General features: G+C 40.2%; 1 protein-coding gene across 2 annotated transcripts in view; it reads right to left on the bottom strand.

The window, feature by feature from the left end:
* The window catches only part of WDR89 (WD repeat domain 89), a 48,210-nt gene extending 25,789 nt beyond the window's left edge, over positions 1 to 22,421 (bottom strand). Inside the window, exons 1-2 of one of the 2 annotated variants that reach the window (XM_068966081.1) lie at positions 22,370 to 22,421; positions 3,850 to 3,914 (exon numbers count right to left, since the gene is read on the bottom strand). The gene's annotated coding sequence lies outside the window, so the exon portion shown is untranslated. Of the gene's footprint in view, positions 1 to 3,789; positions 3,915 to 22,369 lie in introns of both variants that reach the window. The other variant, XM_068966082.1, reaches the window with a different exon arrangement.
* Positions 22,422 to 26,721: the final 4,300 nt, after the last annotated feature.

Below are 26,721 nucleotides of genomic sequence, written 5' to 3'. Positions count from 1 at the left end.
GGTATTTGACATCTTTGTCTCCTGGGAGCGTGCCATAGAAAGATGATTTTTCCAAAGCATTATTATTCTCAGTGGATTTAATTACACCTTTGCAAAACTGAAGTATGTCCCCTATTTATTATTTGTAGGTCAAAGGAAGCAGGGACTGACCTGTAATTATTTCAAAGGGTAAGAGCTTATGAATCTTGTAAGTCATCTTACATCTTTCTTCTTTCTTCTTACATCTTACATCTTTCTTGTAAGTCATCATGAGGGGTCAAGAGGTGATCCATCAAAGTCAAAGAGACATGAGGAATTTCATCATTGCAAGAGGGAAGAAGGAGAGCAGGGTTGAGACTGTTAGAGTGAATAAGAGTGACACAAGGGGAGGTAAGTAAGAGGATTTCATAGGTGGTAAGATGGCTCGCTGAAAGATGTTGAGTGTGGCATGAAATTTAAGAGAGGCTCAACAGGCTAAGGTACAAAGATGATTAAAGAGGATCCTATAACGATTTCTTCAGTAGCCTTTGCTAAAGGAGTGGAAGCAGGCATAGCTCTCAGGCATGGGAGGGAGGGAGGTATCCTTAGGTCACTGCATCTAATTGTTGGCTGCACAACCTAGAGGTTGGTGATAGCCCCATGGTTTTAGGTAAGTAATCTGAGGGTATTCCCTTCTTTCTCATATACAAAAAGGGAAAAGGGTAGCTGACAATTTAGGTGTCCAAGGGCAGGTAGACTTATTAAACTTTCCTTCAAGATCTTAAAGGCCAAGCTATCTTGATCATCCCAAACTATGAGGTCAGGCTGGTGTTCTTTAGCAGGGTATACAGGGGCTGAACCAACAAAAAGAAATTTGGGATCCAATTATGCCAATGGCCAGCTAGACCAAGAAAACCACACAATTAACATTTGCTTTTGGGAGCTCCCTGGTGGCCTTGTGGTTAGGATTCTGGGCTTTCCCTGCCAAGGTTCAGATTCAGCCCCTGGTTGGGGAACTGATATCCCACAAACTGCATGGCATGGCCAAAAGACCAAAACCAAGAAACATTTGCTTTTATGGTTTGAAAAGTTTAAAAAGTCTTGAAGCCTATCAGCATCTAGGTTTGGCACCTGTTTTGAGATTAAATGTCCTCAAGATTGAACCTGAGTTTGGACAAATTGTAATTTCTCCTTCAAGACTGTGTGTCCCTTAAGGGCTGAGATTTTCAGCAAATTGCAAGAAGTATTAGGAGGGCAAACAAAAAAGAAGCTCATCCAAATGTAGTAGTAAGGTGGAGCCCCTAGAGAATTTTATGTCATTTAAATTAGCCTGTCAAAATTGTGAGAAGTAAGAAGGCCTCATTAGAGCCTTGAGGCATGACTGTCCAGACGTACTGTTGTCCTTCTCAGGTAAAGGCAAAAAGACACTGACTATCCCTTTCAACAGGGATACTAAAAACTCACTGCCTAAACTGATTAAAATGTAAAAGGTGCTTCCAGCATGGATGGATACTAATAGCACGCAGGGATTAGAAAACACGGGATGGCAGAGAATTACAATGCTATTTATTGCCCTGTGGTCTTGCACAAATCTCCATTCTCAGCCACTGGTGTTTTTTTTTTTTTTAACAGGCAAAATAAGGGTATTATTAACACAAGGATAGTACAAAGGATAGTAAGTGCCTGGGCCTTATAGTCCTCTATAATTTGCCTTATGCCGTGTAAGCTTCCTTATTCATGGGGTATTTGTCTATTCTTAGGAGAGGTTTTGCAGGGTCCACCTGGATCATAATGAGAGGGGCACTATGAATTGTGCCTATTTCAGTTAAGGATTTTACCCAAAGATCAGGGAATTCTAGGTTTAATAGAGCAGATGAGCGCAAAGTTTGGACTGCCTTGGTTTGTAGAGTGCAAATAATGGCAGTGGGGGTTGAATTTTCCTGACTGTTGAACTTAATCTCAAGAGATACTTCCACCTTTTTTTTTTTTTTTTTTTACTTACACCTTTTGATAGAAAAAAATGGCAGCATTGTGTTTCTCCAGAAAATCTCATCCCAATAAATGTTTGGGACCCAAATCACTGAGAAGAAGCAGACATTTGCCTTACAAAAGGTCCAGACCAAAAAATATGGGCTGAGAAATAGGGACACATTGCAGTTTACATTGCAGTTTACTTAAGACTCCCACTATTTGAACATATATAGTACTCCAGGGAAGGGACTGTTCAATTGCAGTGGGATGGAGCACTGACAGGAGCAGCCCCTGTGTCAGTTAACACTGTAAGGAATTTGTCCGTGATCTGGAGAGTAGTTTTCCCCAGTCTATTTAATGGCAGAACAGGAACAGTCCCTGTGTGTCCTTGAAGCCCCATCATCTTCCTGGATTTGGCCATGGTTCTGAGGTTGTAACTATTTGGAGTTCAATTTGTAGCAATCCTTTCTCCTGGTCAGGTTTTCTACAATGACACATTCTTGTAGGATGGATTTGCTTTGGAGTTTCCATCTATTGGTGCTGTAGATTCAAAATCTTGGTTATCATTTTTTTTTTCTTTCTGGAGTCATCTTATATGGTGTGAGCTAATTTATTAGCTAGATTGACAAGGTCAGGGGTGAACACTCTCTCCCCTTTGATACAGGTTCTTTTGACAAACAAAGATAAGTCCTTATGTAGTATTTATACACATGGAATTAAAAGCTACCTGAGAGGACTCAACAGCTATAGAGTCCAGAATTTCCTTTGGAAATGGTTTGGAGTTTGTTGTAATGGTCATGGAAGGATTCAGCAGGCTTTTGGATGCATGCCTGACTTTAATTCCAGCCCACAGGTTTTGGGAAGGCTCCAGGGATGGCTTTGTGTAGCCGTTTGGCTCTGTCATGAGGTTAACCATATAAAAGGACTAATGGTTGGTTTAACTTAAACCCTAGAAATTGTTCAGGGTTTCCCCAAGCTGCAGTTTTAATCTACTGTGGGGCTTGACCTTCTCCAACAAGCAAGTAGACTAATTAACAGTGATTAGAGAGATGAGGTTGGTGGGTTTGGGTTATAGCCTTGAATTCTTCAGCAAATATATTGGGATCTTCAGCTACCGAGGGGAAATCCTTTATTATAACCCTTATGTTGCCCTTTGTCCATGGGGTTGTAGGAAATCTAGGGCAGTTTTTAGTAGGATGCTCAGAAGGTCTAATTTTGAAAAAGAAGGTCTTAATGGGTTCTGTTTGGTAAGGAAAGTAAATTCAGAGAAGAGACTCAGGAAGGGTAAAGGGAGATATGGAGGAGGCAGAATAGTGGGGTTAGAAAGGACCTTAGTTAGCCCTGAGGAAGAGACCTGGGATTTTTTTAATCCATCTTTGGTTGTTTATTTGCTTCAGTTGATTTAGAAACAATAAGGAGGCAATTTTAGAATCATGAACATTTAGTAGCCTCTAGATACCAATTAAAATAACTATCCTACTCAGATTGCTTAATATTGTAGCCATGGTCTTCTAACTAGTTCAAAGAAAACAAGTTTGCAGTGATGGAAGTTTCCACATAATGGCCATTGGAGTTCTGTGTCATCCTTAGTAAAATTGGTCTATTTAGTCAAACATGCACATGAGGAAAGACCATAAATTTTTTTAACATAAAACCAGCTAGGATCCCTCAAGGCGGTGGTTGTGGGGGAATACTTTAGTACATTCAGTACTAAATGTACCTTTAGCACATTCAGATGACTAGATACAATCACCAGAAACAAGAGTACTTACCAGAAGGGCAATCTGTCTCTATCTAGATCCTAAATAAAATAGGAGAGCTCAAACAAAAGAAGGCAGCTTGAGCTCTGAGGAGACTTACCAAAGTTAGAATGGCTCACAGAAGCTAACAGTGCAAAGGACTCAAGTACAGGAAACTCACTTGATTCCAGAGGTTCAAGTGGTTGGTGCCTTCAGATCCCACTTATGACACCATGTAAGGTCAACCTAAAAGAAAAGAGGTAAGCTGAGGCAAACTCAAGATACCAAATGTGTGTGTATGTTAGTCGCTCAGTCATCTCTGATTCTTTGTGATCCCATGGATTGTAGCCTGCTAGGCTCCCCTGTTCATGGAATTCTCCAGGCCAGAACACGAGTGGATTGCCATTCCCTTCTACACGAGATACCAAAAATCCAGTTCATTCTGGAGTAGCAGAGATATTCGGAGAAGGCAATGGCAACCCACTCCAGTGTTCTTGCCTGGAGAATCCCAGGGACGGGGGAGCCTGGTGGGCTGCCGTCTATGGGGTCGTACAGAGTTGGACATGACTGAAGCGACTTAGCAGCAGCAGCAGCGGAGATACTGTAATTCAGGACACACAGCTGCAGTGAGCTATAGGTGAGTCCACTGAAGAAGGTTAAGAATGGGTTGCATTCATGGGCAAGAGTGTGAAAGGGGAGAGCCCAATTAGGGGCCATGCAGAGTTAACTGGCTCAAAGATGGGGAGCAATTCATTGGTCAGAGGTTAAGTTTTAATCTTTTATAAATCAGGCATTTATGGAAAATCAGTCTCTTAGTCTTCAAGTTTAGCTGTTCTGAGAGCTAAAGTGTGGCATTCTCCATTTCATATCCTTTGCTAAGTCACTTCAGTTGTGTCCGACTCTGTGTGACCCCATAGATGGCAGCCCACCAGGCTCCCCCGTCCCTGGGATTCTCCAGGCAAGAGCATTGGAGTGGGTTGCCATTTCCTTCTCCAATGCATGAAAGTGAAAAGTGAAAGGGAAGTTGCTCAGTCATGTCCAACTCTTCGCGACCTCATGGACTGCAGCCTACCAGGCTCCTCCATCCATGGGATTTTCCAGGCAAGAGTACTGGAGTGGGGTGCCATTGCCTTCTCCATCCTTTAGTTTCATTTTAGATTAAAACCTTTTATAGTTTTATCCATGTCAAGCTGGAGGGACATGTAGGGGTAGGCAAAGGAGGATGTACAGCAGACATTTGGCTACATTAGCTTACAACTCAGGAGGAAAGTATAGAATTGGATCACTGACCTATAGGAAGTAGGCAGTAGTTAAAAACTAGGGAAGTGGATGAACCTCCTGAAGGGGAATTATACAGAATGATATACAACAGCAGGTCAAGAATGGAACCCTGAAACACCAGTTAAAAGAAATGGGCAGAGGAAAAATAAAAACTCTAAAGGAGACAAAGAAAAAAGAAACAGACGAACCCCAAAAAAGTAGCCAAATAAGTATTAACTGATCATTGATATCTAGGATCCTGAATCAGTCTCTTCACAAGCATTGCTTTATTTAGTCCTACCAATCAGTAACTCTAAAATATAATCTTTTTATTACTGCCCTCTAGGTGAGGAAACTGAGACTTAGAGAAATAGATACTGTACAATAGTTAAGAGGATGAGTACACTGCCAGACTGTCAAGGTTCAAATTTTGGCTTCACTAGCTATGTGTTTCAGCTTCTATTCTTTAAACAGGGATTAACAGTTCCAACCTAATAGGGTTGTTATAAGACAACCTATTAGGGTTGTTATAAGATACAAATTAACTACTACATATTAAGTGATCAAAATGATGGCTGGCCCATAAGACTAGTAAGTGTCAACATAGAAAATTTCAAAGAAATGCAAGTGTCAAATGATAAACTTGCAGAATAACTTATTAGATTTTACACACATATATAAACACACACACACACACACACCTATGCTATTAACAATGTGTTTGTGGTAAGTCACTTCAGTCATGTCTGACTCTGTGACCCAATGGACCATACATAGCCTAACAGGTTCCTCTGTCTGTGGGATTCTACAGGCAAGAATACTGGAGTGGGTTGCCATGCCCTCCTCCAGGGGATCTTCCAGACCCAGGGATTGAACCTGTGTCTCTCGTCTCCTGCATTGGCAGGCGGGTTCTTGACCACTAGCAGCACCTGGGAAGCCCATGATTAACCATGACAACTGACATCAAATTGAATATACACACTGTAGGAAGAACACCTTAACATTCTTTTAATTTCCACTGTTAAACAGTACTTAAAATAAGATTAAGCCAGAATGAGGCTTCCTGATACTGGAGAGCTTATAATCATGTCACCATATCTCTCATTCAAAAGGCTATATTTTATAAATATTTATAAATTGATAAAGACATCTTTTACATTTCAAAGCCTAGGTGAATAGCCAAAAGGGATCTGTTGAAATAGAAATCAAAAGAGTGGTAAAAACCCTTAAACATAAATATTTATAGTTTTATGTTTGTGTAAAGATTCAATAGGACAGACCAGTGCTCTTAATCACTCTGTGCCATATCACAGGAAGATAAGAACGTAGTTAAGTTCTAAACTCATTTCCTTTTCTCTGAACATAGTGAAAGATCCTGATATCAGAGAAATAACCAACAAAAGGCCTAATTCTTGAACCATCCTGCAAAAGCCGGATATTAAGAGAAAAAAAAAATTCCACACTTACTATATAGATCTGATGTGAAGGATAAAAAGGACTGAAAATAATGTACTGTCAATTTTAACTTTACTAAACATGAAAACGTTTAGCTTGGACTTAAACTATCAAATTCTTTTTTAATACTTGCCTACTTTGCTCTTGGCACCAATGACTAGCTCCATTAAGCAACACGTGCACAAAGAAAGCAGAATTGAAAGAGACACATGAACCCCAATGTTCACTGTAGCACTGTTTACAATAGCTAGGACATAGAAGCAACCTAGATGTCCATCAGTACATGAATGGATAAGAAGTTGTGGTACATATACACAATGGAATACTACTCAGCTATAAAAAAAAGAATGCATTTGAGTCAGTTCTAAAGAGGTAGATGAAACTGGAGCCTATTATACAGAGTGAAGTAAGTCAGAAAGGGAAATACCAATACAGTATATTAATGCATATATATAGAATTTAGAAAGACAATAAAGATGACCCTATATGCAAGACAGCAAATGTAAAGAGCAGACTTTTGGACTATGTGGGAGAAGATGACAGTGGATGACTTGAGAGAATAGCGTTGAAACATGTATATTACCATATTTAAAACAGATGACCAGTGCAGGTTCAGTGCATGAAGCAGGGTACTCAAAGTCGGTGTTCTGGGAGAACCCAGAGGGATGGGGTGGGAAGGGAGGCGGGAGAGGGGTTCAGGATGGGGGGACACATGTGCACCTGTGGCTGATTCATGTTGATGTATGGCAAAACCCATCACAATATTGTAGAGTAATTAGCCTCCAATTAAAATAAAGTAATTTATTAGGGAAAAAAGCAACAGTGCAAAAATTAGAGAATGACAAAAACATCATTTAGGACTTAACTACAAAGTCTCTAAACAGAAGAAATTTAAACTGTTCCCAGGACAACTAAGACTTTCTTGGTTGTTCTTTTCCTCTCTTCCCCTGGCAATAATAAATTACTACCTCTATGTGAACTCCTAGCTTTTATCCTCAACACTGATCTCTCTTCAAAATTCTAATCCTGTTTTTCTAATGTCTGCCTAGACCTCTGCCCCTGAAAAGTGAAAGTGAAAGTGAAGTCGCTCAGTCGTGTCCGACTCTGCGACCCCATGAACTGTAGCCCACTAGGTGAACATGCTGCTAAAACTTGAAATTAAATATACTGAAAAATGTAACTCAAACATATATTCTTCATCTCTGTTAACTGCACAGTCTTCTCAGTCACCAAGACTCAAAATCTCAGAATAACCTTTGACTAAAGGGAGGCCAAGGACAAGATTCCACCAGCTAATAAAGCCTACCTTGAAAATCGCCCTTCACATCCACCTCCTCACTGTTCGTCCTACCACTGTCTTCCTGTTTTCCATTACCTCTCGTCTGCAACTATAATAACTTCCTCCGTGCCTGATACAGAGCACGACAGGAAACACTTGATTCAACAGCTAACTGACTCCTGAACAAAGATGGCAAGAATGGGAAAATTTCTTACTTCTCACAGGAGAAACAGCATGTAAGCATTTTATTCTTAGATGCCAACTTCATCTTGTAAAAAACATTGACATTCAGTATATCAGAAATAAAAGCAAATATATAATTTCACGAACATTTCTTAAGTTCATAAAACTAAATAACTTTCATAAAGTATGACATATATTCTATTGTTGTTTCACATGGGCTGCAGACATTTGAACATGTGAATTACACAATGGATTTTATAGCAAGCCTAGACTCAACAACATTTTAATAGGCAATATATTTTCTCCACAATACAGCTGCTAAAAGAGTTGCTACTCTTCCCAAGAATCCTACATCATTTTGAGTTACCTAGATAATACCCATGCTTTAAGATCTAGCTAAAAGTTCACCAGTACTACAAAATCCTTCTTAACTCAACCTAAAGTGTTTCTACTTACTCTGAATGCCAAACTATCAACTGTTACTCATTCAGCAATCACATAGTAAATATACTAAAATGTTATTTATCCCTAGTTGTATGTGTTATATATTTATATTTGCTTCTTTCCCCAGTATAAAGTATAAATTTCTTAAGGACAGGAACTATATTTTTCAGTCCTCTAATATCAATCTTTTATCAGCTGGAGACTAACTCTACAGCATGCCTCAGGAAATCCTACTTCCCATGAGAGGTGTGTAAAAATACAAGCACATACGAAACACACTCAAGAGAGGCAGACAAGGTGGCAAAGATAAGGAACTACCCACAGATGTAAAACAATGATAGCCAAAGACGGGAAACACACACACACAGACCAGCCTTTAGAAGTAGCTATCCCTTTTCTAGAGAAATTAAATAGTAATAATCTTATCAATAATGATTAAACAACAACAACAACCCATAACCACAGTTTTGAGGTCAATTCACTTGACCTCCTAGAAAGCACCATGAAAGCACAACTGAAGAATGGGCTAGGATTTAGGAACAACACTCTATATGTAGAAAGTATTTAGCAAACAAACACCTGATGATTTGAATGTAATTTAATAACTAGTCCTACACACCCAAATTTGGAGCAAAAATGTTCAAAAGTACAACTCTTCCTTCACAAAACATCTTACAGGCTCAAAAAAAAAATCAAAATTCCAGTGTAGAGCACTAAATACTACTTGGTTTGCTCATATGATATAAACATGTTTTTGATGCCAAAAAAATACATCCAAATTATAATCTTTCAAAATTAAAAAAAATAAACTGATGATTCACAAATTGCATCCTTCCTATTTTTAGAATGGCTCAGGGTATTTGTGTGATTTTCAAGCTCCTTTCTTAGTTCCTAAGAAATAACTTCAGTTCGACTTTATATTTGCAGGGCAGGGTGGGGGAGGGTAAGTTTAGAAAGAATAAAATAGCTCTGCAAAAATAATTCAGTGCTACATGAAATACAAATTAACGATAGGCTAATGAAGTCAAATGTTTTAAAATAAACTATGAAAAATTCCGTTTCGATCTCTTTTCTCCTTTCTTGAAAATAGATGCCTATCATGCATGCCGCAGGACTGACGGATTCATGGAGAAAGAGAAGCAGTCTGACAGAGTTAGAACCAAGATAGAGATATTCTAACAAGCAGCCGAGAGTTGGAAACACAATGGAAAATGAAGGAACATGTCTCTTCGATGTACCTAGTCATTATGTGTGAGCAAAAAGGTGTTAACGGTAGAAAAGGAGACACTCTTTTCATGGGAAAACATCTGCACTAGAAGTGAGGGGCCTTACTTTTTTCTTGTTGCATGTGAACCTCAGTAAATCACAGATTCGGTCTGAATCTTAGTTTCCTCACATTTCTACTTACTGTGTTTACCAATTCTTCTTTATACATCAGTGACATTAACAGTAACTAAGGATAGACTGAACTGATGCTATAATCCAGGCACTGTTCTAAATGCCTTGTATGAGTATCTCATTTACCCTCCCAGACAACCCTACAATGTAGATACGCTTACTTTCCCTATTTTATAATTAGGAAGCAAAGCTTGAAAGGGTAGGTGACATGCCAGAGGTCACTCAGCTCACAAATGTAGAACAGGGATTGGAACTCAAACCTGGCTTCAGAGTCCACAGTCTTAAATACTTCCTTATACTACCTCTCAAATGATATAAAGAACATATTTCACAAAGCATTTTAAAATGGCCATTCAGGATTTCCCTGATAGTCCAGTGGCTAAGACTCTGTGCTCCCAATGCAGGGGCCCAGATTTGATCCCTGGTCAGGGAACTGGATCCCACATGCTGCAACTAAAAGATTTTGTATGCTGCAATGAAGACTCAGTGTAGCCAAATTAAAAATAAATAGTTTAATATAAACTGGTGCTATTATAATTCTTACTGGCACTAACAAAAATGAATTCATACAAAAAATATTTAAAGCATATATATGTGGAAAGTCTTCATACTAAGGAAGTTTTTAAAAAGATGGTGGCAATATCAATGATGTGAAATCCAGTGCCAATTTTAGATGCCTAGATGTGCAAATTTCCAAGTATTTATAGGCTTAAAGAAAGATTTAAAATAATGTCAGGTACAAAATATAATTTAAAATATAAGCCATCATCTAGAGCTTCTTCTCTTCTTGCTATTATTTCACGTTAATACTTGATGAATGATATATGAATAAAATCCTCAAGGAAGGAATTTACTTAATAGTGTGTGTCAGCCTTATAGTATACTAATGCATATATATGGAATTTAGAAAGATGGTAACGATAACCCTATATGCAAGACAGCAAAAGAGACACAGATGTATAGAACAGTCTTTTGGACTCTGTGGGAGAAGGTGAGGGTGGGATGATTTGAGAGAATAGCATTGAAACATGTATATTATCATATGTGAAACAGATCACCAGTCCAGGTTTGATGCATGAGACAGGGTGCTCAGGGCTGGTGCACGGGGATGACCCTGAGGGATGGGATGGTGAGGGACGTGGGAGGGGGGTTCAGGATGGGGAACACATGTATATCCATGGCTGATTCATGTCAATGTATGGCAAAACCACTGCAATATTGTAAAGTAATTAGCCTCCAATTAAACTAAGTAAATTAAAAAAAAAATAGTGTGTGTCAGGCACTGTTTCAAGCACTTCACAAATACTTACTCATTTAACTCTCCTAACAGCCTACAAAGTAGTTATAACTGGAGCCAGTATTCAACTCAGGTAGTTTGGTTTAAGAATCTGTGCTCTTAACCTCACTAGCTCTGTTGAAATTTAAGAAATGGTGTTATTTGCAGATGACATGATACTATATGTAAAAAACCCTAACGGTGCCACCAGAAAATTACTACAGCTAATCAATGAATACAGTAAAGTCACAAGATATAAATATAATACACAGAAATCCTTTGCATTCCTATACACTAACAATGAAAAATCAGAAAGAGAAATTAAGGAAACAATCCCATTCGCCAGTGCGACAAAAAGAATACTTAGGAATAAACCTACCCAAAGAGACAAAAGACCTGTATGCAGAAAACTATAAGACACTGTTGAAAGAAATAAAAGATGACACGAACAGATGGAGAGATATACCATGTTCTTGGATTGGAAGAATCAATATTGTCAAAATGACTATACTACTCAAATCAACCTACAGATTCAATACAATCCTTGTCAAACTACCAACAGAATTTTTCACAGAACTAGAACAAACAATTTCACAATTTGTATGTAAACACAAAACACCCCAGACAGCCAAAGCAATCTTGAGAAAGAAAAATGGGGCTGGAGGACTCAAACTTCCTGACTTCAGACTATATTACAAAGCTATAGTCATCAAGACAGTATGGTACTGGGACAAAAACAGAAACATAGACCCAAATATAGACCAATGGAACAAGATAGAAAGCCCAGAGATAAACCCACACACCTATGGGCACCCTGTCTTTGACAAAGGAGGCAAGAAAATACAATGGAGAAAAGACAGCCTCTTCAATAAGTGGTCCTAGGAAAACTGGACAACTACATGTAAAAGAATGAAACTAGAACACTTCCAAACACCATACACAAAAATAAACTCAAAATGGATTAGACTTAAATGTAAAACCAGAAACAATAAAGCTCTTAGAGAAAAACATAGGCAGTACACTCTGACATAAATTACAGCAAGATCCTCTTTGCCTCACCTTCTACAATAATTCTGCTTTACTGACTATGCCAAAGCCTTTGCCTGTGTGGATCACAATCAACTGTGGAAAATTCTGAAAGAGATGGGAATACCAGACCACCTGACCTGTCTCTTGGGAAACCAGTATGCAGGTCAGGAAGCAAGAGTTAGAACTGGACATGGAACAACAGACTGGTTCCAAATAGGAAAAGGAGTATGTCAAGGCTGTATATTGTCACCCTGCTTATTTAACTTATACGCAGAGTACATCATGAGAAACGCTGGGTTGGAAGAAGCATAAGCTATAATCAAGATTGCCAGGAGAAATATCAATAGCCTCAGATATGCAGATGACACCACCCTTTTGGCAGAAAGTGAAGAAGAACTAAAGAGCCTCTTGATGAAAGTGAAAGAGGAGAGTGAAAAAGTTGGCTTAAAATTCAACATTCAGAAAACTAAGATCTTGACATCCAGTCCATCTCTTCATGGCAAATAGATGGAGAAACAGTGGAAACAGTGGCTGACTTTATTTTTCTGGGCTCCAAAATCATTGCAGATGGTGATGGCTGCTGCTGCAGTTGCTGCTAAGTCACTTCAGTTGTGTCCAACTCTGTGCAACCCCATAGACAGTAGCCCACTAGACACCCCCATCCCTGGGATTCTCCAGGCAAGAACACTGGAGTGGGTTGCTATTTCCTTCTCCAATGCATGAAAATGAAAAGTGAAAGTGAAGTCATTCAGTTGTGTCTGACTCTTAGCGACCCCATGGACTGAAGCCTACCAGGCTCCTCCGTCCATGGCATTTTCCAGGCAAGAGTACTGGAGTGGGGTGTCATTACCTTCCAGCAGATGGTGATTGCATCCATGAAATTAAAAGATGCTTACTCCTTGGAAGGAAAGTTATGACCAATCTAGACAGCATATTAAAAAGCAGAGACATTACTTTGTCAACAAAGATCTGTCTAGTCAAGGCTATGGTTTTTCCAGTGGTCATGTATGGATGTGAGAAATGGATTATTAAGAAAGCTGAGCGCTGAAGAATTGATGCTTTTGAACTGTGGTGTTGGAGAAGACTCTTGAGAGTCCCTTGGACTGCAAGGAGATCCAACCAGTCTATCCTAAAGGAGATCAGCCCTGTGTGTTCATTGGAGGGACTGATGGTGAAGCTGAAACTCCAACACTTTGGCCACCTGATGCAAAGCGCTGACTCATTTGAAAAGACCCTAATGCTGGGAAAGATTGAGGGCAGGAGGAGAATGGGACGACAGAGGATGAGAAGGTTGGATGGCATCACCAACTCAATGGACATGGGTTTGGGTGAACTCTGGGAGTTGGGGATGGACAGGGAAGCCTGACATGCTGAGGTTCATGAGGTTGCAAAGAGTTGGACACAACTGAGGGACTGAACTGAACTGAATTACAATAATGGAAATAAAAATAAAGAAATGAAACCTAATTAAACTTGAAAGGATTTGCACAGCAAAGGAAACAATAAGCAAGATTAAAAGACAACCTTCAGAATGGGAGAAAATAATTGCAAGTGAAACAACTGACAAAGGATTAATCTCCAAAATACATAAGCAGCTCATACAGCTCAATATCAGAAAAATTAACAGCCCAATCAAAAAATGAGCAGAAGACCTAAACAGACATTTCTCCAAAGACATACAGATGGCCAACAAAACATGAAAAGATGCTCAACATCACTATTCAGTTCAGTTCAGTTGCTCAGTCGTGTCCGACTCTTTGCGACCCCATGAATTGCAGCATGCCAGGCCTCCCTGTCCATCACCAACTCCCAGAGTTTACTCAAACTCATATCCATCGAGTCGGTGATGCCATCCAACCATCTCATCCTCTGTTGTCCCCTTCTCCTCCTGCCCTCAATCCCTCCCAGCATCAGAGTCTTTTCCAATGAGTCGACTCTTCGCACGAGGTGGCCAAAGTATTGGAGTTTCAGCTTTAGCATCAGTCCTTCCAGTGAACGCCCAGGACTGATCTCCTTTAGAATGGACTGGTTGGATCTCCTTGCGGTCCAAGGGACTCTCAAGAGTCTTCATGAGCAGAAGACCTAAACAGACATTTCTCCAAAGAGACGTACAGATGGCCAATAAAACATGAAAAGTTGCTCAACATCACTATTAGAGAAATGCAAATCAAAACTACAATGAGGTATCACCTCACACCAGTCAGAATGACCATCATCAAAAAATCTACAGAGAATAAATGCTGGAGAAGATGTGGAGAAAAGGAAACACTCTTGCACTGTTGGTAGGAATGTAAATCAATACAGTCACTATGCAGAACAGTATGGAGAGTCCTTAAAAAACTAGGATCAGAACTACACATGTGCATACGTGCTCAGTCGTGTCCAATGCTATGCCACCCCATCAACTGCAGCCCACCAGCCCCCTCTGTCCATGGAATTTTCCAGGAAAGAATACTGGAGTAGGTTCTCACTTCCTTCTCTAGGGGATCTTTCCTGCCCAGGAAAAGAGTCTCTTGAGTCTCCTGCACTGAAAGTGGATTCTTTAACAACTGCATCACCTGAGAAGCCCCAAACTACCATATGACCCACTGATCCCACTACTGGGCATATACCCTGAGAAAATCATAACTGAAAAACACACATGTACCCCAACGTTCATGGCAGCACTATTTACAATAGCTAGGACATGGAAGCAAACTAGATGTTCATCAAAGGGTGAATGGATAAAGAAGTTGTGGTACATATATAAATGGAATATTATTCAGCCATAAAAAGGAACACATTTGAGTCAGTTCTAGTGAGGTAGCTGAACCTAGAGCTTGTTATACAGAGGAAAGTAAGTCAGAAAGAGAGAAAAAAATATTGTATATTAACATATACATAGAATCAGAAAAATGGTATTGATGAACCTATTTGCAGTGAAGGAACGGTGATGCAGATATAGAGAGTGGACTTGTGGACACAGTGTGGGAAGGAGAGGGTGGGATGAATGGAGAATGTTAACATCAACATACACAGATGACCATATGTGAAAGATAGCTGGTGAGAAGCTGCTATGTAATACAGGGAGCCCAGCCTGCTGCTCCGTGGTGACCTACAGAGGTGGGATGGGGGTGGGTGGGAGGCAGTCTCAAGGAGGAGGTGATATATATATATAGTTATGGCTATATTGCATTGTTGTACGGCAACACAACATTGTAAAGCAATTTTCCTCCAGTTAAATAATAATAAAAAAGAAATAGTGAAACCCTTTTTTAAAAAAGCCAATAAGAAGTAATAATGATCAGAATGAACATCCACAGAGAGAATGGCACCATCACTTACCACAGTATATATACCAATACAAAGGACCATGTAAAAGAAATATATTAACTGATATGAGAAACTAATCTACTACCAGAGAAACAATTTTAACTATAATGGCACAGAGGTTGCTCTTAGTTTTCCTACAAAATTCTATTGTTAGCAAAACAATGAAATTTGGAGACAAATATTAACTAACACTAATATTAAATTAAAAGACTTGACATACAGCATTTTTATTGTATTTTGGTCCAGTCAACTTATGAAACAGCAAAATTTCAAAAATCACATGAACTAGTGGAGTTCACAATAGAATCAGTGTTATATTTGAACTCTTTCAAGGCACTACTGATACTTAATATAACCTATTTTATGAAAGAACCACATTTTTCTAAGGACTACAGTATTTGTCATTTCATCTACTTCTCAAAACCCTGAAATAGGACAAATACTATTATCCTTATTTTAATAAGAAAATGGAAGCTCAGAGAAGTTAAACAGTTAACACGGTCTAGATAGATCTGACTCCAAGTGCTTCTTTTATCACATTTTGCTGCCAAAATTTTAAGCTTTATACTTTTCAAGTTGCTTTATAGCCAAGAAAAGTTGGAAAATGTACAGTAGAAAACATAATGAAGTTTTATGGTCTATTTGCTAAAAATCTCATTATTGTATGATGTACAAGTTATCTAACTGAAATGATGAACTAGTTAATTCAGCTAAAATAAACTTGGAACCCAAGAAAAATCTGCATTTAAAGCTAAGTGAGGATTTCCTTGGTGACCTAGTGGTTAAGACTCTACACTTCTAATGCAGGGGAACTAAGATCTCATATACTGCGTGGCATGGCCACAAAACAAAAAATAAAATAAAGCTAAATAAATCCAATTTTAAATGCATAAATGTGAAATAATGTAACTCTACAATAATACTATCTTCTAGGATTAAAAAAAAATAACACTTCTATCATTCATCTCAATCACTTAAATGTTAGCTTCCCAGAGATTATCAGTTTCAAAGACAGTTTCAAAAATATTCATTCCTCTATATTTATTTCATATTAATTACTATAGGGCAAAGAAACAGAAGACTAGTGAACCAAAGAGAAACATTTAGTAAGTGAAATACGTTGCATGCGTGCTAAGTTGCATCATTCATTTCTTACTCTGTGCGACCCTACGGACAGCAGCCCACCGGGCTCCTCTGTCCAGGGGATTCTCTAGGCAAGAATACTGGAGTGGGTTGCCATTTCCTTCTCCCAAGTGAAATGCCTTAGGTTTGGATTTTTTTTTTTAATTCAAACTACTGGGAGATTAAAAAAAAAAAAAGTTAAAATTACCAAGAAAATACCCAATAAACTGTACCTTAAGTGTACAAAAATATATTAGAGTCTAAGACTGTGTACTATACCCTCACAGTCCTAAGTTAGGAAGCAGACCACTCACACTGGACTTGCGAAGAAGGTAGCCTAAAACTAATTTTGTAATCAGTAGCATGACATGCATTTTAAGGAATAAAAGCACGGAAGAAGCTGAAAAATAATTTTTTGGAATAAGTTATTTGTGGAAAACTACTGTGGAATTTTTTCTTCATGCCTGCTTTTATAAAAGTAGCTCAGACCTTGACCTGGTACCCTGCTAACTGTTGATACAAGAGCCATCCCTAGAAAGGTCCAAGAGACTGTGGCTGGATACCTGCTCAAACAGAACGAGGATAAATGGCTGTACTGCACTGCATTATTTCCAGGGCAAAGGATGTGAGGTTTTTTCCTATGGAGTTGATGATGGCACAGGAAGGGAGCCAACTTAAAAAGGACTTGGGCTTCCCTGGTGGCTCAGATGGTAACGAATATGCCTGCAATGCAGTAGACAGAGTTTCGATCCCTCGGTCAGGAAGATCCCTTGAAGAAGGGAACGGGTGTTGATGATGGACAGGGAAGCCTGGTATGCTATAGTCCCTGAGGTCCATGACTAAGCAACTAAACTGAACTGAACTGAGTTCTTTCATATATTATCTTATTTCAATATATCTATACTTGGATGGTAATATACTCATCAGATTCTGTCTCTTGAAAATTATTAATTCCAACCAGACATGACAGCAACAGATTGTTACCTTCTGAAGCTACGAGTAAAAACTGAAGTCATCAGAGTTACTGTCTCCTTCCTGGGGGGACTGGAGGGTATTAATGATGACGGACTATCAGTCCAGGTCTCCATGAAGACTCACGCATATTCTAGCCTTAGGAGGAATGAGACTGAATCTTTGCTGACTTCCTTATAATACATCTCCATCTTCTGAGGTCATGCTTCTTAAACTAGGGGACACAACTATGACTACAGAAAACTGGCTATTATAAGAAGTTACAAAATAAACTATATTCTCCCTAGAATAGCAAGATTATGATATGGCAACAGTTCAAAAGAGTATCAAACACAAATATTATGAAACTGAATGCAAAACTCACATTGACTTTTACAGCACATTAGAATGCAAAGAAATTTCACTTTTCTAAGGGATTAATTCAGGCTTTGTATTCACATTATCACAGGAATACTCATTTACCTCTTCTATTCCACAGTAGAAAAGCTGAAGCACTTTTCACAGCAATCCAGAAGTCACTTAATATTTTTTCTTTCAGCGTATCCTATTAGTCTTTGCGCTGCACTAGTATAAAACCTATTTTACCCTTCTTTATACCCTTTGTGGCAAGCAAAATAATGCACCCCCAGAACATCCTTTCTCTAATTTCTGGAACCTATGAATGTTTCCTTGCAAGTTAAAGGGATTTTGTAATTAAACTAAGGATCTTGAGATTGACAGATTACTCTGAATTCTCTAGGTGGATTATCTGCCTACAAGACCTTGTAGAACTAACACCCCAAAAAGATGTCCTTTTCATCATCAGTTCAGTTCAGTCGCTCAGTCGTGTCTGACTCTTTGTGACCCTATGAATCGGAGCACGCCAGGCCTCCCTGTCCATCACCAACTCCTGGAGTTCACCCAAACTCATGTGCATCAAGTTGGTGATGCCATCCAGCCATCTCATCCTCTGTCATCCCGTTCTCTTCCTGCCCACATTCCCTACCAATATCAGGGTCTTTTCCAATGAGTCAACTCTTCGCATGAGGTGGCCAAAGTACTGGAGTTTCAGCTTCAACATCAGTCCTTCCAATGAACGCCCAGGACTGATCTCCTTTAGAATGGACTAGAGTCCAAGGGACTCTCAAGAGTCTTCTTCAACACCACAGTTCAAAAGCATCAATTCTTCGGTGCTCAGCTTTCTTCACAGTCTAACTCTCACATCCATACATGACCACTGGAAAAACCATAGCCTTGACTAGATGGACCTTTGTTGACTAATCATAGGGGACTGGAATGCAAAAGTAGGAAGTCAAGACATACCTGGAACAACAGCAAATTTGGCCTTGGAGCACAAAATGAAGCACGGCAAAGGCTAACAGAATTTTGCCAAGAGAATGCACTGGTTATAGCAAACACCCTCTTCGAACAACACAAGAGAAGACTCTACACATGGACATTATCAGATGGTCAATACTGAAATCAGATTGATTATATTCTTTGTAGCCAAAGACGGAGAAGCTCTATACAGTCAGCAAAAATAAGACTGGGAGCTGACTGTGGCTCAGATCATGAACTCCTTATTGCAAAATTCAGACTTAAATTGAAGAAAGTGGGAAACCACTAAACCATTCAGGTATGAACTAAATCAAATCCCTTACGATTATACAGTGGAAGTGACAAATAGATTCAAGGGATTAGATCTGAGAGAGTACCTGAAGAACTATGGAGGTTCGTGACATTGTACAGGAGGCAGTGATCAAGACCATTCCCAACAAAAAGAAACGCAAAAAGGCAAAATGGTTGTCTGAGGAGGCCTTACAAATAGCTGGGAAAAGAAGAGAAGCTAAAGGCAAAGGAGAAAAGGAGAGATATACCCATTTGAATGCAGAGTTCCAAAGAATAGCAAGGAGAGATAAGAAAGGCTTCCACAGTGATCAATGCAAAGAAATAGAGGAAAACCATAGAACAGGAAATTCTAGAAATCTCTTCAAGAAAGTTAGAGATACCAAAGGAACATTTTATGCAAAGATGGGCACAATAAAGGACAAAAATGCTATGGACCTAACAGAAGCAGAAGATATTAAGAAGAGGTGGCAGCAACACACAGAACAACTATACAAAAACGATCTTCATGACCCAGATAACCACGATGCTGTGATCACTCACTTAGAGCCAGACATCCCAGAATACAAAGTTAAGTGGGCCTTAAGAAGCATCACTATGAACAAAGCTAGTAGAGGTGATGGAATTCCAGTTGGGCTATTTCAAATCCTGAAAGATGATGCTGTGAAAGTGCTGCACTCAATATGCCTGCAAATTTGGAAAACTCAGCAGTGGTCTGGACTGGAAAAGGTCAGTTTTCATTCCAATCCCAAAGAAAGGCAATGCCAAAACTACCGCACAACTGCACTCACATAATAGTGAAGGAATGCTCAAAATTCTCCGAGCCAGGTTTCAACTGTACATGAACCATGAACTTCCCTCCTCTACTTCTGCTTTATTGAATATGCCAAAGTCTTTGATGGTGTAGATCCCAACAAACTGTGGAAAATTCTGAAAGAGATGGGAATACCAGACAACCTGACCTGCCTCCTGAGAAATCTAGGTCAAGAAGCAACAGTTAGAACTGGACATGGAACAACAGACTGGTTCCAAACTGGGAAAGAAGTACATCAAGGCTGTACATTGTCACTCTGCTTATTTAACTTATATGCAGAGTAGTACTTATATGCAGATTATATCATGCGAAATGCTGGGCTGAATGAAGCACAAGCTGCCATCAAGATTGCCAGAGGAAACATTAATAACCTCAGATACACAGATGACACCACCCTTATGGCAGAAAGCAAAGAACTAAAGAGCCTCAATGAAAGTGAAAGAGGAGAGTGAAAAAGTTGGCTTAAAACTCAACATTCAAAAAACTAAGATCATGGCATCCGGTCCCATCACTTCATGGCAAATAGATGGGTAAACAATGGAAACAGTGAGAGACTTTATTTTGGGGGGCTCCAAAATAACTGCAGATGGTGACTGCAGCCATGAAATTAAAAGACACTTGCTCCTTGGAAGAAAAGCTATGACCAACCTAGACAGCATATTAAAAAGCAGAGACATTACTTTGCCAACAAAGGTCCATCTAGTCAAGGCTATGGTTTTTCCAGTAGTCGTGTATGGATGTTAAGAGTTGGACTATAAAGAAAGCTGAGTGCCGAAGAATTGACGCTTTTGAACTGTGTTGTTGGAAAGACTCTTGAGAGTCCCTTAGACTCCAAGGAGATCCAACCAGTCCATCCTAAAGGACATCAGTCCTGAATATTTGCTGGAAGGACTGATGCTGAAACTCCAATACTTTGACTACTTGATGTGAAGAACTTTTTCCTTGGAAAAGACCTTGATGCTGGGGAACAATGAAGATGGGAGGAGAAGGGGACGACAGAGGATGAGATGGTTGGATGGCATCACTGATTCGCTGGACATGAGTTTGAGCAAGTTCTAGGAGTTGGTAATGGACAGGGAAGCCTGGCATGCTGCAGTCCATGGGGTTGCAAACAGTTGGACATGACTGAGTGACTGAACTGACTGATCTAGGTGGGACCTATTTGCAAACACAAATGGCCCATTAAGAGGAAGGCAGAGGGTGCCAGAGATTTCAGAGATGTGCTTTTAAAATATAGGAGCCACAAGTCAAGGAATATAAGTGGCTACTAGAAGCTGAAAAAAAGCAAAGAAATGGGACTTCCTCTCAGAGTCTCTAGAAGTAATCAGAACTCAGAAAAGCAGTTAAATGAGCTGAACTATTTTTGCTTTATGCTGTCTACAGCAGTGCAAGATAAGAATACAAACCAGACAAGTACCATTTCTGCATTAATAGGGAATAAGATCCTGAACCCTGGATAAGCAGCTAAGTGGGCTACATAGGCTTAAGAGGTATTTCAACTCAAGTGGTAATAGGCTGCATGTTATCCACTGTATTGTGTGTGTGTATAATATTTTAAGTATATTATATATTGCATATTAAAGGTAGTCTAGCTTCTACGGGAAAGAAACTGAAAATCAGAGAGTCCTATGTAATTAACATCAATAGTTTATATTCATTATCTCATTTGATCCTCACAACTCTAGGAAGCAGTCAAATCTGGTACTGAATTCAATTCTGCAGTGGAAAAAGCAGCAGCGTGAGAGGGTGACTTGCCCAGTTAAAGGTTAGTAAATGGCTCCTACTCCGATGTCTTTCTACTAGATTATTTTACCTCGACAACAGCAATCGATCTACGTCTAGGCATATTATATTAACTTCTAAAATAACTTCAAGTTAGAAAAGAAAACAAGGCCAACATTTTACAAGCAATACCATAATTTAATTTTACGTGCATAGAAACCGAATATCACACGCAAGTGGTTAGAAAGAAGCTGAAGAGAACACGTAGACGAGTAATGTGTTTCTCCGCATGAAAATGAGTATCTACCCTTCTAGGTGTTGCTGTGTGGATTAAATGACATAATACACGTAAAGTGCTTATCAGAGCAGCTAGTCTCACAGTTCGTACTACATACTCCAGGACGTCTCTTCCCTGAGGAGAATCTGCTTTTCTGACCCCGAAAATTAACCAACCCAGGAGGTGGGTAGGAAAGAATGCGAGGGGAGGGAGTGAGGGTAGCGGAAAAATAGGTCCCAGCTACCCCTCCTTGAACACTTGACCAACAGGCGCTTACTTTTTACCCAAACAGGACGGCTTTGGCGACACCAACCTAACCCTCAGAAGATCGGCGGAGCAGTGACAGCACGGGTATTACCCAGGGGCTCGGATCACTGCACCAGAAGTCCCAACACGTGGCTCCCTCCTCTCACCGCCTCCCCTAATTTCCTTCTGCCCCTAGTGCTACAGGCTCAGCGACTTCGGTTTTTTAGAGTCAGCTGGCACTGTCGCCGACCGTCAAGACAGCTACCCATCCCAAGAACCTTACCCACCCCAGGCCTGGAAAATATACCTGACCAGGAAGCCCACGACTGGTGCGAGAACGAACTCGAGCACAGACTAGTAGCCGAGCGGACGACCGGAACTCCACCCTCCATCTCTCTGATTGGGTAAACGTGCAAAGGAGCTCGCAGAGGATTGGTCAACAGCCGAGAGGCGGGCCATTGCCCAGGGGAGGGGAAAGAGGTGGGGCGGGGAGGTGAGGAGAAACGTCGGGAGTTGCCCTCTTTCCGGATTGGAAGAACGCTAGACATCTGCGCAGACGTAGACCCAGCTTCCGTATAGGGACGGGCAACGTCGCCCTTTACGTTACGGAAGTACGTTACGTTAACGGAAGTTTTAATAACTCATTGGTTGTAACGAAGACGTATGTCTCCTGGCAGCGTGTCCAAGAAAGGGCAAGAAGAAAGCGAGTTCCGCCTCTTCCTTGGGCGACTGGGTCCTTCCGTTGACAGAAGGCGACGTGAGTTCCTTTCAGCGTTTAGACGCTAGAACTACCACCGAGCAAGACTCGGGTAGACAGTTGGTACGTTGACCATTACGTTTCTGCGGGTGAGAAATACTTAGTACTTCGAATCGGGCCCTGAAACACCCATATACACTCAGAACTTTTAAATAATGACTTCAGTATTGGAACGCAGAGGAGTCTGGCCTTTTCGCGGTCTTTGACGTGGCTGTGTCATTGGCTGAAAAAGTTATCAGTTTGAACGTACCTCCGCGTCCACCCCAGGCAATCCTGGGATTTGTGGTCCTGGGGGCAAGTGTCCCATAGCTTTGAATGTGATTGTTGTTGTTACTTCTTCCATGTTAACAACCTCTGATAGTGTGGTTTTCTTGTTTTCCGTTGTGCTTTCTTATCCTTTCGCTTATCAGCAGTATTAAAGCCAAAGGACACTTAGGAAAACTAGAAGGTCTTCATGTATGTAAAGGTAAATACTAGTATTTAAAACATTTTTCTACTGTGCCTCTGCTGATGCTGTTTAGTTGCTTCAGTCGTGTCTGACTCTTTGCGACCCTATGGACTGTAACCTGCCAGGCTCCTCTGTCCATGGGATTCTCCAGGCAAGAATACTGGAGTGGGTTGCCGTGCCCTCCTCCTCCAGGGATCGAATCCGGTCTCCTGCATTGCAAGATGATTCTTTACCACTGAGCCACCAGCGAAGCCCTCTGCTAGATGTTCGTGATTAACATACAAAGTGGATAGTAAAAGTCTTGGTTTTTTTGCTTTTACAGCAAAATGGTATTTGATTTTCATGTTCGTGTTCACTCGACAATATTTGAAAAATGCTTTAAACTTGACAGTTATATATACTGTTTCGTCTGTTTACGTAAATCAAGTGTTAAGATAAAAGCAGAACTGGCTACTGTGTTGATAAGAAAATAATGCTGTAGTTAAAATGTCAAACATGACCAGTTTCAGGAGGCACACACACACTGTATATTATTCAACGTTGTATTATGAAGTCCGTTTTCAATCTTATTGGAAACATGCTGGTTTAAGGCAGTTTCCTTGATTTTAGGACTTCCCTGGTGGCTCAGATGGTAGAGCATCTGCCTACAATGTGGGAGACCCTGGTTCGATTCCTGGGTCGGGAAGATCCTCTGGGAAAGGAAATGGCAACCCACTCCAGTACTCTTGCCTGGAAAATCCCATGGATGGAGGAGCGTGGTAGGGCTACAGTCCATGCGGTAACAAAGAGTCGAACACGACTGAGTGACTTCACTTCACTTCCTTGGTTTTATTGAATCATGAACTCCTTTCACTTCTGTAAGCACATTTAGTAATATTTCATTGCTTTGTGTTTAGCAAAAGTGAAAATCTATAAACACCAAAAGTTTTTCTGAGTGACCCTTTACAACTTTTTTTTTCTATTTAATATGTAATACAAACATTCATATGTGTAAGAAAAAACAGGGCTTGTTGCTGGACAAAAAATTAAGTACAATTTAGAGGATTTAAGCCAAGCAGAAACTGCTTTTATAACTGATGCTTGCAATAATTGCTTTTACAATTTTTTGTAATTTTTTGTTTCTTGTAAATGATGACAGAAGGTCTCAGGTTTTCTTTGTAAATGAAACATGAGAAACATAAGTGTTTTTTTTTTTTTTTATAATTCTCTGTACATAAAGAGCCAAACAGAATGTAACCACCACTATATTTCTCCTTTAAATATTTGATATGACGTACTCAGTGAAATATATTGGTATGAAAATTACCATCAGAAAAATGTAAATTTGTTAGTTTTAATGCTTTCCTTTAACTAACATTTTGAAAATATTTTTCCTTTTGCCCTCTATTTTAAATCAGTGATCCATTTGGAATATTCATTAAATTTGTATTACTAAGAATAAAAATTGCAGATATCAAGACTGCTACTATGATTAGCATGGTTCAGCAGAGTGACAAATCAACTGAATAACTGAATCCTGGGCACATTTGGCTGATCTGTATTAACTGTTCTAAGTTCACTCTTTTGGAGTATTTCGGAAGCACTCAAAGTATTCCATTTAAAGAGAAATATCTTGAATAGTTTTGTTTTTTTTTAACTGAGAATTTAAAAATAGAAATTGCAGCAGTCACCACTACTTCCCTTTAACCCAAGAATCATCTTTGTACACCATCTGTCGGGAAATAGTTTTAAGAAATGACCTCAAAGTGAGAGAAATGCAAGATGACTTTTGAGATACAGGAAACGAATATTACAATCCCTGCTTGTGTTTACTTTTTGAAACTATTTATTTACTTGTTTATTTATTTGGCTGCCCCAGGTCTTAGTCATGACAGGAGGGACCTTTTAGTTGCAGCACACGGGATCTATTGCCCTGACCAGGTCAGACTGGGCCCCCTGCATCAGGAGTGTGGAGTCCCAGCCCCTGGACCACCAGGGAAAGTTCCTGTGTTTACTTTTTAATATCAACACTTTTTAAAAAAATCTTTTTTTGTTTTTTGCTTTTTTCGTTTTTTCAAACCCTTGTGTCCAGGACTGACTTTCAATAGATCATAGCAAGGGAGCTGCTCTGCTGCCTATGAAACCCCAACCCAGAAGCAGGTCGTCTACCAATGGTTTAGCACCAGGTTCCCCACAAACCTGTGGTGGTGACAGGCGAGAGGGCAGCTGCCTTTCTGACTGTGGCCCTTGTCTTAGGATGAAAGGCTTTCTGCACCAGACCCGGTCCTAATACATGACCTGGTCCCAACATGCAGCAGGGCACGCCATGCTGTGCACAGAGGGACATGGGCGGCAGGCCGCTGGCAGGGATGGCAGGGCACTGGCTGTCTGAGGCCAACCAAGGATTCCCAGCGCTGCCATATTGTTCTGCCTGGATGGGATTCTGACTTGGAGGCATTCAGTCATAATCCCACAGATGGTAGCTTTGACCCATTTACTCCTCAGCCAAGCACATACACCGAATGTCTGAACCCGCAGTTCCTCTCCTACTGAGCAGGATTATCATGGCAACAACACATCAGTAGGGTAAAACTAATCTGTCTCACCACAGTCTAGTCCCAGCTCACGTTCCCAATTAGTGGGTGAACACCTCAACGCTTGGGGAATTCTGCTTCAAAATGATAGAAAGAGCCGACATCAAAGGATCAAAAAGCAATGTCACTATGAACATTTGGCCACCACAAGCCAATTATCCCTGTGGTAACTTTTCTGACACTTCCTGCTTAAAACCCCAAAGGTCAGAAGGATCGTGAGGATCCGCTTTCACGGTCTGTATTTGTACTAAAAATCAAGATCAAGTGAGCTTTTGCCCTTCTGTTCCATGGGAGGTTTCTGTTCTCTCTGAGCTCGCCTTAGGACACCATTTGCAGGTGTACGGCCTCAGTCAAACTCCCCACCTGGCACTGGCTCCGGTGGGGCACTTGGCACCAGAAATGAGAGCCTGTTAGGGCTTGCAACTGCCACACACTCCGCTCTCCCCACCCCTGTGCCTCACTTGGTCAGTGAAAAAATGATCAGAATATTTCACTGGTGGCCTGCAAGGGCGGTGCACCCCACCCCGCTCCCTCGCAGGGACAGGGGTGGTGGGGCACCAGGGGCCCTCCCACTTATTCGACACCTCTCATTTCTCTTCACCATGCTAGACTAGAATCAGTCTCAACAGGGTTTTCTCTCCCTGCTGATTCAGCCAAGCCCATTCCCTTGGCTGTGGTTTCACTGGATAGTAGGTAGGGACAGTGGGAATCTTATAACACTTTTCTTTATATATATATATATATATGTCTATATATATATATATATATATGTCTATATATATATATGTATTTTTAAAAATTGTGAACATGATATAGCAGGATAAACTTTGAAACCTAATCACATATATGTATATGTTTACATATGTATGAGTGGTAAAAAA

This window comes from Capricornis sumatraensis, chromosome 2 (genome assembly GCF_032405125.1).
Source record: "Capricornis sumatraensis isolate serow.1 chromosome 2, serow.2, whole genome shotgun sequence".
Classification (NCBI taxonomy): domain Eukaryota; kingdom Metazoa; phylum Chordata; class Mammalia; order Artiodactyla; family Bovidae; genus Capricornis; species Capricornis sumatraensis.
This window is presented reverse-complemented; position numbering and strand designations above follow the sequence as displayed.